Consider the following 12,126-nt stretch of genomic DNA (forward strand, 5'->3'; position numbering starts at 1 on the left):
ATAAGTTCAAGTGTATAATTCAAATGTAAAGATAAAGAGTATAATACAAATGTTTAGATCAAGAGTATAATACAAATAATAAGATCAAGAGTATAATAAAAATGTTAAGATCAAGAGTTTAATACAAATGTTAAGATCAAGAATATAATACAAATGTTAAGATCAAGAGTATAATACAAATGTTAAAATCAAGAGTATAATACAAATGTTAAGATTAAGAGTATAATACAAATGTTAAGATCAAGAGTATACAAATGTTAAGATCTGGAGTATAATACAAATGTTAAGATCAAGAGTATCATACAAATGTTAAGATCAAGAGTATACAAATGTTAAGATCAATAGCCTAATACAAATGTTAAGATCAAAAGTATAATACGAATGTAAAGATCAAGAGTATACAAATATTAGGATCAAGAGTATAATAAAAATGTTAAGATCAAGAGTATAATACAAATGTTAAGATCAAGAGTATAATCCAAATGTTAAGATGAAGAGAATAAAAATGTAAAGATCAAGAGTATAATACAAATGTTAAGATCAAGAGTATAATACAAATGTTAAGATCAAAAGTATACAAATGTTAAGATCAAGAGTATAATATAAATGTTAAGATTAAGAGTATAATACAAATGTTAAGATCAAGAGTATAAAAATATTAAGATCAAGAGTATAATAAAAATGTTAAGATCAAGAGTATAATACAAATGTTAAGATCAAGAGTATAATCCAAATGTTAAGATGAAGAGAATAAAAATGTAAAGATCAAGAGTATAATACAAATGTTAAGATCAAGAGTATAATACAAATGTTAAGATCAAAAGTATACAAATGTTAAGATCAAGAGTATAATACAAATGTTAAGATCAAGAGTATAATACGAATGTTAAAATCAAGAGTATAATACAAATGTTAAGATCAAGAGTATACAAATGTTAAGATCAAGAGTATAATACAAATGTTAAGATCAAGAGTACACAAATGTTAAGATCAAGAGTATACAAATGTTAAGATCAATAGTATAATACAATCGTTAAGGTCAAGAGTATAATAAAATGTTAAGATCAAGAATATACAAATGTTAAGATCACGAGTGTTATACAAATGTTAAGATCAAGAGTATAATACAAATGTTAAGGTCATTAGTATACAAATGTTAAGATCAATAGTATAATACAAATGTTAAGATCAAGAGTATAATATGAATGTTAAGATCAAGAGTATAAAATTATTAAGATCAAGAGTATAATACAAATGTTAAGATCAAGCGTATAATACAAATGTTAAGATCAAGAGTAAACAATGGTTATGATCAAGAGTATAATACAAATGTTAAGATCAAGAGTATAATACAAATGTTAAGATCAAGAGTAGGCAAATGTTAAGATCAAGAGTATACAAATGTTAAGATCAAGAGTATAATACAATCGTTAAGATCAAGAGTATAATACAAATGTTAAGATCAAGAGTATACAAATGTTAAGATCAAGACTATTATACAAATGTTAAGATCAAGAGTATGATACAAATGTTAAGATCAAGAGTATAATACAAAAGACAAGATCAAGAGTATAGAAATGTTAAGATCAAGAGAATAATAAAAATGTTAAGATCAAGAGTATAATACAAATGTTAAGATCAAGAATATAATACAAATTATAAGATCAAGAGAATAATACAAATGTTAAAATCAAGAGTATAATACAAATGTTAAGATCAAGAGTATAATACAAATGTTAAGATCAAGAGTATAATACAAATGTTAAGATCAAGAGTTCAATACGAATGTTAAAATCAAGAGTATAATACAAATGTTAAGTTCAAGAGTATACAAATGTTAAGATCAAGAGTATAATACAAATGTTAAGATCAAGAGTATAATACAAATATTAAGATCAAGAGTATAATACAAATGTTAAGATCAAGAGTATAATACAAATGTTAAGATCAAGAGTATAATACAAATGTTAAAATCAAGAGTATAATAGAAATGTTAAGATCAAGAGTAAAAATGTTAAGATCAAGAGTATAATACAAATGTTAAGATCAAGAGTATAATACAAATGTTAAGATCAAGAGTATGATACAAATGTTAAGATCAAGAGTATAATACAAAAGTCACGATCAAGAGTATACAAATGTTACGATCAAGAGAATAATAAAAATGTTAAGATCAAGAGTATAATACAAATGTTAAGATCAAGAATATAATAAAAATGTTAAGATCAAGAGAATAATACAAATGTTAAAATCAAGAGTATAATACAAATGTTAAGATCAAGAGTATAATACAAATGTTAAGATCAAGAGTATAATACAAATGTTAAGATCAAGAGTATAATACGAATGTTAAAATCAAGAGTATAATACAAATGTTAAGATCAAGAGTATACAAATGTTAAGATCAAGAGTATAATACAAATGTTAAGATCAAGAGTATAATAAAAATATTAAGATCAAGAGTATAATACAAATGTTAAGATAAAGAGCACACAAATGTTAAGATCAAGAGTATACAAATGTTAAGATTAATAGTATAATATAATCGTTAAGGTCAAGAGTATAATAAAATGTTAAGATCAAGAATATACAAATGTTAAGAACACGAGTGTTATACAAATGTTAAGATCAAGAGTATAATACAAATGTTAATGTCAATAGTATACAAATGTTAAGATCAATAGTATAATACAAATGTTAAGATCAAGAGTATAATATGAATGTTAAGATCAAGAGTATAAAATTATTAAGATCAAGAGTATAATACAAATGTTAAGATCAAGCGTATAATACAAATGTTAAGATCAAGAGTAAACAATGGTTATGATCAAGAGTATAATACAAATGTTATGATCAAGAGTATATTACAAATGTTAAGATCAAGAGTAGGCAAATGTTAAGATCAAGAGTATACAAATGTTAAGATCAAGAGTATAATACAATCGTTAAGATCAAGAGTATAATACAAATGTTAAGATCAAGAGTATACAAATGTTAAGATCAAGACTATTATACAAATGTTAAGATCAAGAGTATGATACAAATGTTAAGATCAAGAGTATAATACAAAAGACAAGTATAATACAAATGTTAAGATCAAGAATATAATACAAATTATAAGATCAAGAGAATAATACAAATGTTAAAATCAAGAGTATAATACAAATGTTAGGATCAAGAGTATAATACAAATGTTAAGATCAAGAGTATAATACAAATGTTAAGATCAAGAGTATAATACAAATATTAAGATCAAGAGTATAATACAAATGTTAAGATCAAGAGTATAATACAAATGTTAAGATCAAGAGTATAATACAAATGTTAAAATCAAGAGTATAATACAAATGTTAAGATCAAGAGTAAAAATGTTAAGATCAAGAGTATAATACAAATGTTAAGATCAAGAGTTCAATACAAATGTTAAGATCAAGAGTATGATACAAATGTTAAGATCAAGAGTATAATACAAAAGTCACGATCAAGAGTATACAAATGTTAAGATCAAGAGAATAATAAAAATGTTAAGATCAAGAGTATAATACAAATGTTAAGATCAAGAATAAAATAAAAATGTTAAGATCAAGAGAATAATACCAATGTTAAAATCAAGAGTATAATACAAATGTTAAGATCAAGAGTATAATACAAATGTTAAGATCAAGAGTATAATACAAATGTTAAGATCAAGAGTATAATACGAATGTTAAAATCAAGAGTATAATACAAATGTTAAGATCAAGAGTATACAAATGTTAAGATCAAGAGTATAATACAAATGTTAAGATCAAGAGTATAATACAAATATTAAGATCAAGAGTATAATACAAATGTTAAGATCAAGAGTACTCAAATGTTAAGATCAAGAGTATACAAATGTTAAGATCAATAGTATAATACAATCGTTAAGATCAAGAGTATAATTAAATGTTAAGATCAAGAGTATACAAATGATAAGATCACGAGTGTTAAACAAATGTTAAGATCAAGAGTATAATACAAATGTTAAGGTCAATAGTATACAAATGTTAAGATCAAGAGTATAATACAAATGTTAAGATCAAGAGTATAATATAAATGTTAAGATCAAGAGTATAAAATTATTAAGATCAAGAGTATAATACAAATGTTAAGATCAAGCGTATAATACAAATGTTAAGATCAAGAGTAAACAATGGTTATGATCAAGAGTATAATACAAATGTTAAGATCAAGAGTATAATACAAATGTTAAGTTCAAGAGTATAATACAAACGTTAAGATCAAGAGTATAAAAGAAATGTTAAGATAAAGAGTATACAAATGTTAAGATCAAGAGTATAATTCAAATGTTAAGATTAAGAGTGCACAATTGTTAAGATCAAGAGTATACAAATGTTAAGATCATGAGTATAATACAAATGTTAAGATCAAGAGTATAATACAAATGTTAAGATCAAGAGTATACAAATGTTAAGATCAAAAGTGAAATACAAATGTTAAGATCAAGAGTATAAAACAACTGTCAAGATCAAGAGTATACAAATATTAGGATCAAGAGTATAATAAAAATATTAAGATCAATCGTATAATACAAATGTTAAGATTTAGAGTATAATACAAATGTTAAGATCAAGAGTATAATACAATCGTTAAGATCAAGAGTATAATACAAATGTTAAGATCAAGAGTATACAAATGTTAAGATCAAGACTATTATACAAATGTTAAGATCAAGAGTATGATACAAATGTTAAGATCAAGAGTATAATACAAATGTTAAGATCAAGAATATAATACAAATTATAAGATCAAGAGAATAATACAAATGTTAAAATCAAGAGTATAATACAAATGTTAGGATCAAGAGTATAATACAAATGTTAAGATCAAGAGTATAATACAAATGTTAAGATCAAGAGTTCAATACGAATGTTAAAATCAAGAGTATAATACAAATGTTAAGTTCAACAGTATACAAATGTTAAGATCAAGAGTATAATACAAATGTTAAGATCAAGAGTATAATACAAATATTAAGATCAAGAGTATAATACAAATGTTAAGATCAAGAGTATAATACAAATGTTAAGATCAAGAGTATAATACAAATGTTAAAATCAAGAGTATAATACAAATGTTAAGATCAAGAGTAAAAATGTTAAGATCAAGAGTATAATACAAATGTTAAGATCAAGAGTATAATACAAATGTTAAGATCAAGAGTATGATACAAATGTTAAGATCAAGAGTATAATACAAAAGTCACGATCAAGAGTATACAAATGTTAAGATCAAGAGAATAATAAAAATGTTAAGATCAAGAGTATAATACAAATGTTAAGATCAAGAATAAAATAAAAATGTTAAGATCAAGAGAATAATACAAATGTTAAAATCAAGAGTATAATACAAATGTTAAGATCAAGAGTATAATACAAATGTTAAGATCAAGAGTATAATACAAATGTTAAGATCAAGAGTATAATACGAATATTAAAATCAAGAGTATAATACAAATGTTAAGATCAAGAGTATACAAATGTTAAGATCAAGAGTATAATACAAATGTTAAGATCAAGAGTATAATACAAATATTAAGATCAAGAATATAATACAAATGTTAAGATCAAGAGTACACAAATGTTAAGATCAAGAGTATACAAATGTTAAGATCAATAGTATAATACAATCGTTAAGATCAAGAGTATAATAAAATGTTAAGATCAAGAGTATACAAATGATAAGATCACGAGTGTTAAACAAATGTTAAGATCAAGAGTATAATACAAATGTTAAGGTCAATAGTATACAAATGTTAAGATCAAGAGTATAATACAAATGTTAAGATCAAGAGTATAATATACATGTTAAGATCAAGAGTATAAAATTATTAAGATCAAGAGTGTAATACAAATGTTAAGATCAAGCGTATAATACAAATGTTAAGATCAAGAGTAAACAATGGTTATGATCAAGAGTATAATACAAATGTTAAGATCAAGAGTATAATACAAATGTTAAGATCAAGAGTATAATTTAAACGTTAAGATCAAGAGTATAAAAGAAATGTTAAGATAAAGAGTATACAAATGTTAAGATCAAGAGTACAATTCAAATGTTAAGATTAAGAGTGCACAATTGTTAAGATCAAGAGTATACAAATGTTAAGATCATGAGTATAATACAAATGTTAAGATCAAGAGTATAATACAAATGTTAAGATCAAGAGTATACAAATGTTAAGATCAAAAGTGAAATACAAATGTTAAGATCAAGAGTATAAAACAACTGTCAAGATCAAGAGTATACAAATATTTGGATCAAGAGTATAATAAAAATATTAAGATCAATCGTATAATACAAATGTTAAGATTTAGAGTACAATACAAATGTTAAGATCAAGACTATAATACAAATGTTATGATCAAGAGTATAAAACAAATGTTAAGATCAAGAGTATAATACAAATGTTAATATCAAGAGTATAATACAAATGTTAAGATCAAGAGTATAATATAAATGGTAAGATCAAGAGTATAATTCAAATGTTAAGATTAGGAGTATAAAAATATTAAGATCAAGAGTATAATACAAATGTTAAGATCAAGCGTATAATACAAATGTTAAGATCAAGAGTATACAAATGTTAAGATCAAGAGTATAAGACAAATGTTAAGATCAAGAGAATAATTCAAATGTTAAGATCAAAAGTGCACAAATGTTAAGATCAAGAGTATACAAATGTTAAGATCAAGAGTATAATACAATCGTTAAGATCAAGAGTATAATACAAATGTTAAGATCAAGAGTATACAAATGTTAAGATCAAGAGTATTATACAAATGTTATGATCAAGAGTATGATACAAATGTTAAGATCAAGAGTATAATACAAAAGTCAAGATCAAGAGTATACAAATGTTAAGATCAAGAGAATAATAAAAATGTTAAGATCAAGAGTATAATACAAATGTTAATATCAAGAATATAATACAAATTTAAAGATCAAGAGAATAATACAAATGTTAAAATCAAGAGTATAATACAAATGTTAAGATCAAGAGTATAATACAAATGTTAAGATCAAGATTATACAAATGTTAAGATTAAGAGTATAATACAAATGTTAAGATCAAGAGTATAATACAAATATTAAGATCAAGAGTATAATACAAATGTTATGATCAAGAGTATAATACAAATGTTAAGATCAAGAGTATAATACAAATGTTAAAATCAAGAGTATAATACAAATGTTAAAATCAAGAGTATAAAAATGTAAAGATCAAGAGTATAATACAAATGTTAAGATCAAGAGTATAATACAAATGTTAAGATCGAAAGTATTCAAATGTTAAGATCAAGAGTATAATACAAATGTTTAGATCAAGAGTATAATACAAATGTTAAGATCAAGAGTATACAAATGTTAAGATTAAGAGTATAATACAAATGTTAAGATCAAGATTATAATACAAATGTTAAGATCAAGACTATACAAATGTTAAGATCAAGAGTATCATACAAATGTTAAGACCAAGAGTATAATTCAAATGTTAAGATCAAGAGTATAATATAAATATCAAGATCAAGAGTATACAAATTTTAAGATCATGAGTATAATACAAATGTTAAGATCAAGAGTATAATACAAATGTTAAGATCAAGATTATATTACAAATGTTAAGATCAAGAGTATAATACAAATGTTAAAATCAGGAGTATAATACAAATATTAAGATCAAGAGTAATCAAAACATAAGTTCAAGTGTATAATTCAAATGTTAAGATAAAGAGTATAATACAAACGTTTAGATCAAGAGTATAATACAAATATTAAGATCAAGAGTATAATGAAAATGTTAAGATCAAGAGTTTAATACAAATGTTAAGATCAAGAAGATAATACAAATGTTAAGATCAAGAGTATACAAATGTTAAGATCTAGAGTATAATACAAATGTTAAGATCAAGAGTATCATACAAATGTTAAGATCAAGAGTATACAAATGTTAAGATTAAAAGCGTAATACAAATGTTAAGATCAAGAGTATAATACGAATGTCAAGATCAAGAGTATACAAATATTAGGATCAAGAGTATAATAAAAATGTTAAGATCAAGAGTATAATACAAATGTTAAGATCAAGAGTATAATCCAAATGTTAAGATGAAGAGCATAAAAATATAAAGATTAAGAGTATAATACAAATGTTAAGATTAAGAGTATAATACAAATGTTAAGATCAAAAGTATACAAATGTTAAGATCAAGAGTAAAATATAAATGTTAAGATTAAGAGTATAATACAAATGTTAAGATCAAGAGTATAAAAATATTAAGATCAAGAGTATAATACAAATGTTAAGATCAAGCGTATAATACAAATGTTAAGATCAAGAGTATAATACAAATGTTAAGATCAAGAGTATAATACAAATGTTAAGATCAAGAGTATAATACGAATGTTAAAATCAAGAGTATAATACAAATGTTAAGATCAAGAGTATACAAATGTTAAGATCAAGAGTATAATACAAATGTTAAGATCAAGAGTATAATACAAATATTAAGATCAAGAGTATAATACAAATGTTAAGATCAAGAGTACACAAATGTTAAGATCAAGAGTATACAAATGTTAAGATCAATAGTATAATACAATCGTTAAGGTCAAGAGTTTAATAAAATGTTAAGATCAAGAGTATACAAATGTTAAGATCACGAGTGTTATACAAATGTTAAGATCAAGAGTATAATACAAATGTTAAGGTCAATAGTATACAAATATTAAGATCAAAAGTATAATACAAATGTTAAGATCAAGAGTATAATATGAATGTTAAGATCAAGAGTATAAAATTATTAAGATCAAGAGTATAATACAAATGTTAAGATCAAGCGTATAATACAAATGTTAAGATCAAGAGTAAACAATGGTTATGATCAAGAGTATAATACAAATGTTAAAATCAAGAGTATAATACAAATGTTAAGATCAAGAGTAGGCAAATGTTAAGATCAAGAGTATACAAATGTTAAGATCAAGAGTATAATACAATCGTTAAGATCAAGAGTATAATACAAATGTTAAGATCAAGAGTATACAAATGTTAAGATCAAGACTATTATACAAATGTTAAGATCAAGAGTATGATACAAATGTTAAGATCAAGAGTATAATACAAAAGTCAAGATCAAGAGTATACAAATGTTAAGATCAATAGAATAATAAAAATGTTAAGATCAAGAGTATAATACAAATGTTAAGATAAAGAATATAATACAAATGTTAAGATCAAGAGAATAATACAAATGTTAAAATCAAGAGTATAATACAAATGTTAAGATTAAGAGTATAATACAAATGTTAAGATCAAGAGTATAATACAAATGTTAAGATCAAGAGTATAATACGAATGTTAAAATCAAGAGTATAATACAAATGTTAAGTTCAAGAGTATACAAATGTTAAGATCAAGAGTATAATACAAATGTTAAGATCAAGAGTATAATACAAATATTAAGATCAAGAGTACAATACAAATGTTAAGATCAAGAGTATAATACAAATGTTAAGATCAAGAGTATAATACAAATGTTAAAATCAAGAATATAATACAAATGTTAAGATCAAGAGTAAAAATGTTAAGATCAAGAGTATAATACAAATGTTAAGATCAAGAGTATTATACAAATGTTAAGATCAAGAGTATGATACAAATGTTAAGATCAAGAGTATAATACAAAAGTCAAGATCAAGAGTATACAAATGTTAAGATCAAGAGAATAATAAAAATGTTAAGATCAAGAGTATAATACAAATGTTAAGATCAAGAATATAATACAAATGTTAAGATCAAGAGAATAATACAAATGTTAAAATCAAGAGTATAATACAAATGTTAAGATCAAGAGTATAATACAAATGTTAAGATCAAGAGTATAATACAAATGTTAAGATCAAGAGTATAATACGAATGTTAAAATCAAGAGTATAATACAAATGTTAAGATCAAGAGTATACAAATGTTAAGATCAAGAGTATAATACAAATGTTAAGATCAAGAGTATAATACAAATATTAGGATCAAGAGTATAATACAAATGTTAAGATCAAGAGTACACAAATGTTAAGATCAAGAGTATACAAATGTTAAGATCAATAGTATAATACAATCGTTAAGATCAAGAGTATAATAAAATGTTAAGATCAAGAGTATAAAAATGTTAAGATCAAGAGTATAATATAAATGTTAAGATTAAGAGTATAATACAAATGTTAAGATCAAGAGTATAAAAATATTAAGATCAAGAGTATAATACAAATGTTAAGATCAAGAGTATAATACAAATATTAAGATCAAAAGTATAATACAAATGTTAAGATCAAGAGTATAATACAAATGTTAAGATCAAGAGTATAATACAAATGTTAAGATCAAGAGTATACAAATGTTAAGATCAAGAGTATAATACAAATGTTAAGATCAAGAGTATAATACAAATATTAAGATCAAGAGTATAATACAAATGTTATGATCAAGAGTATAATACAAATGTTAAGATCAAGAGTATAATACAAATGTTAAAATCAAGAGTATAATACAAATGTTAAAATCAAGAGTATAAAAATGTAAAGATCAAGAGTATAATACAAATGTTAAGATCAAGAGTATAATACAAATGTTAGGATCGAAAGTATTCTACAAATGTTAAGATCAAGAGTTCAATACGAATGTTAAAATCAAGAGTATAATACAAATGTTAAGTTCAAGAGTATACAAATGTTAAGATCAAGAGTATAATACAAATGTTAAGATCAAGAGTATAATACAAATATTAAGATCAAGAGTATAATACAAATGTTAAGATCAAGAGTATAATACAAATGCTAAGATCAAGAGTATAATACAAATGTTAAGATCAAGAGTATACAAATGTTAAGATCAAGAGTATAATACAAATGTTAAGATCAAGAGTATAATACAAATATTAAGATCAAGAGTATAATACAAATGTTATGATCAAGAGTATAATACAAATGTTAAGATCAAGAGTATAATACAAATGTTAAAATCAAGAGTATAATACAAATGTTAAAATCAAGAGTATAAAAATGTAAAGATCAAGAGTATAATACAAATGTTAAGATCAAGAGTATAATACAATATTAAGATCGAAAGTATTCAAATGTTAAGATCAAGAGTATAATACAAATGTTAAGATCAAGAGTATAATACAATTGTTAAGATCAAGAATATAAAAATATTAAGATAAAGAGTATAATACAAATGTTTAGATCAAGAGTATAATACAAATGTTAAGATCAAGAGTATACAAATGTTAAGATCAAGAGTATAATACAAATGTTAAGATCAAGATTATAATACAAATGTTAAGATCAAGAGTATACAAATGTTAAGATCAAGAGTATCATACAAATGTTAAGACCAAGAGTATAATTCAAATGTTAAGATCAAGAGTATAATATAAATATCAAGATCAAGAGTATACAAATTTTAAGATCATGAGTATAATACAAATGTTAAGATCAAGAGTATAATACAAATGTTAAGATCAAGATTATATTACAAATGTTAAGATCAAGAGTATAATACAAAAGTCAAGATCAAGAGTATACAAATGTTAAGATCAATAGAATAATAAAAATGTTAAGATCAAGAGTATAATACAAATGTTAAGATAAAGAATATAATACAAATGTTAAGATCAAGAGAATAATACAAATGTTAAAATCAAGAGTATAATACAAATGTTAAGATTAAGAGTATAATACAAATGTTAAGATCAAGAGTATAATACAAATGTTAAGATCAAGAGTATAATACGAATGTTAAAATCAAGAGTATAATACAAATGTTAAGTTCAAGAGTATACAAATGTTAAGATCAAGAGTATAATACAAATGTTAAGATCAAGAGTATAATACAAATATTAAGATCAAGAGTACAATACAAATGTTAAGATCAAGAGTATAATACAAATGTTAAGATCAAGAGTATAATACAAATGTTAAAATCAAGAATATAATACAAATGTTAAGATCAAGAGTTAAAATGTTAAGATCAAGAGTATAATACAAATGTTAAGATCAAGAGTATTATACAAATGTAAAGATCAA

Source organism: Hydra vulgaris, chromosome 09 (assembly GCF_038396675.1).
Source record: "Hydra vulgaris chromosome 09, alternate assembly HydraT2T_AEP".
In the NCBI taxonomy this organism is placed as follows: Eukaryota; Metazoa; Cnidaria; class Hydrozoa; order Anthoathecata; family Hydridae; genus Hydra; species Hydra vulgaris.